We start from the raw sequence: 3,448 nt of genomic DNA, 5'->3' as shown, positions 1-3,448 counted from the left end.
CCGGGCTTCAATGTACCGTCATTGTTTAGCTCTTCGGCTTGTGGACTGTAGTACTCAGACTGAGAAGGCTTCACGGGAATATCTTGATCGATAACTCCGCTCTAAACGTGTAAGCCTATCGTCTTAATACGTCGGCGTTATCTGGCACATAAAATACACAATAACCGAAGTACGGCGCGGCAGTAAATCGGTTATCAGCGTGCAGTAAATCTACCGCGCGCCGTATTTTTATGCCTCCGCCTCTCTACCTTTACAACTCTTTTACGAGCTTGTACTTTTTAATGTCATATTTCGGGGCTTTAATTATTCATAGAGAGCGTTAAAATAAGAAAACGGCGACGTAAAATGTGCGTAATTTACTGTCGCGGCCGCTCGATGCGAATATAATTATTATTATTACAATATTGTTCTATAATAACATCTGAGAAACAAGTGTCCTTCGATAGGTACCTAAAATAGAATAACGTACAGAAATAGTGGCGTCTAAAACAGCAGCTTCAGTTCAAAGAAGTAAAATACAGTACAGTACAAATAAAACTGAAGGGTGCTTATTATACCCACTTTGAATTAGCAGTTTTGTATTCAATGTAAATTAAAGTGTAATAATATTATACGTTGTATCTTTTCAAATATTCATTTAAAAAACAATATTTTAGACGTGGGAGAGCCATGCTTCGGCATGAATGGGCCGGCTCGACCGGAGAAATACCACGTCCTCACAGAAAACCGGCGTGAAACAGCGCTTGCGCTGTGTTTCGCCGAGTGAGTGAGTTTACCGGAGGCCCAATCCCCTACCCTATTCCCTTCCCTACCCTCCCTTATTCCGTTCCTTTTCCATCCCTACCTTCCCCTATTACCCTATTCCCTCTTAAAAGGCCGGCAACGCACCTGCAGCTCTTCTGATGCTGCGAGTGTCCATGGGCGACGGAAGTTGCTTTCCATCAGGTGACCCGTTTGCTCGTTTGCCCCCTTATTTCATTAAAAAAAAAAAAAATTTGACAATTTCTTTGTTTCTTTTGTTTGTTCTCTTGTATCCCAATTCATCTTTAGAATTTTGGATTATAAATGCTCTTATTTTATTGAAATTTGTAGTTAAAGTTTCGTGTTAACAGGAAGTTCTGATGTCTTTACGCAATAAACTGATACTAAAAAGTAGTCAAGATTAATGCATAAGCACTATTATGATGTTGTTTAAGCAGCAAGTTACCATGTCACCACTCACCTGTCCACGGGACAGCTGACGAGCGACGGCCTGAGCTCGGCCTCGGCGGATTACTTAGTCGCTACCTTACAGCTATGTACTTCCGAGTTCCTAAGGAAGTGATCTTTATGTCGTATAACAAAGAGGTCATATCAAAGGTAAAAAGACTCCGAATAAATGCTAGCTGAGAGGCCGCCTATGTTGTGATTATCTGTCACTCACACTACTTAACTGTTTGTCTCCTTTCTGGACTTTTTTCTTGACTTGATTTTTCTTAAATAACCTGGCTAAATAATTCACTGGAGACAAACAACCTACTGGCACTGGTAGTAGAAAACTGATGGCTGAATGAAAATGGCAATTATGGTTCACTTGCGCCATTAAGGGTTAAAGTTAACCCTGTGTTAAATTATAATTTCTCTCGTTCCTTGCATAGAACAAAAGACATAGTTTTTAATAAATTCTTCATTCTTGACTTTCATTCAGATTGCTGAGTTGTCCTTATGACTTCAATATAAAGGTGTAACATTTCTGCCAGAGGTGGAAAAGCTCTGAATGGATCGTCCTTCTCGGAACGCCGCCCGCCCCTGTCCGCCCTAGACCGCCCTAGCCCGCCGCACAAACAACCAATTTATAAACAAAAGGTGTCCGAGGTCCCGGCCGAAGTAAATATTTACCTGGACCAATCTAACTTTACACGAAATTCTCATTCCGTGAAAGCTCCTGCGTGAGGTCAGTTTTAATCTTTAATTTAGGCCGAAACGAAGTTAGCCTTTTTATTTTTTAAAGAATGAATAAAACACTTTATGTTTTTGATTTCTTGAATACGTACGTATTTACAAGCGGCGTTACCTTGCAACGTCCTCAGGGAGGGAGGTATATAAATTACGTTCAAATTCCAATTACGCTCGATGCGAGTGAAAACAATAGGCGCTTCTGCTTTTGGAAACGTGTATTTATAGTTAAGCCACTTACAGACTTAGAACGTGGGCATCACTCAAATAAATAGAATAACTAAAGTACGCAAATTGTAAAGCCTTTGTAAAATTAAAACTCTTTCGTCTTCTAACCTTAGCCGTAGTTGTTGTAAAATGCACAATAAAATAAAATAAAATAAAAAGCCTTTTATTTCTTACAAACTACAAAAAGTAACATAAAAGAGAAAGTAAAATAGTATATCTGTTAAAGTAAGAACCCCTCATTCGAAGGTGAAGGCCTCCTCCAGAGTTTGCCAAGTGTCTCTATCATTAGCTTTTCTAAGCCATTGTTTCCCGGCCACTTGTACAACATCGTCTGACCAACGTGTTGCTGGTCGACCTCTTTTTCTGGTACCTGGTGGTCCGCTCCATGATGTCAGTTTGTAAGTCCATCTGCCGTCTGTTAGTCTGTTGCAGAATATTTAAATATTGTGTTAAAATGCACAATATTTGAATTTAATTTGTTTTTATTATTACATACATTATAATAAACAATAGTACAAAATATGAGTTATGAACCAGTCCAGTCCCCAAAAAGAAAAACCTAAGAACGTTAGGTACAGGATACGGGACAAATGATGGCAGATGACATCATCCGTCTCATTGTGTAAGATACGGCACGAGTCAATAGCGGAGTCGTTTAATTTGAGGTTGAGGACGATCAGCGATAAATCAGTTCGGGTGTCGCCAGCCCGGAACGAGTCGACGACGTGGGACGAGTCGCCGTCCCGGGACGAGTCGACGACGTGGGACGAGTGGGACGATACTACTGTGAAAATCAATATTAATATCCTCAGTACCTAGTAATAGTTTGATTATTTTTTATTTAAATAAATTTTGTTTCTTCACTTTTTTCAACTTGGGAGAATAATTTTGTGGCAAAAAGAAGAAAGTGTGTGTAGGTTTCTCAGCATGTCTATATTAAAGCAGTCTAGTGTCTAGACTATGATAATTGTAATTATTCTAACACGGATTAACAAAATTATCTTAAAAAGAATTAAGTATGAGTGGAGGTCACTATACTATTAAACCACTTCAAGCGTGACTCTCGTAGCATTCATTAAGTATGCTACGAAGGTCGCGCTTAAACTGGTCGCACTATGGTAACAGAGTCACCAGTACCAACAAAAACCGGCCAAGTGCGAGTTGGACTCGCCCATGAAGGGTCCCGCAGCAGGTAGTAAAGTATATTTTTATGAAATTATGAGGTTTTTGATTTATTTTCATGTTGGTTTAGTGAAAGTTAAAATAAGGTTTACCATAATTTATG

This window comes from Aricia agestis, chromosome 19, assembly GCF_905147365.1.
Source record: "Aricia agestis chromosome 19, ilAriAges1.1, whole genome shotgun sequence".
Classification (NCBI taxonomy): Eukaryota; Metazoa; Arthropoda; class Insecta; order Lepidoptera; family Lycaenidae; genus Aricia; species Aricia agestis.
Note: the sequence above shows the minus strand (reverse complement) of the source record.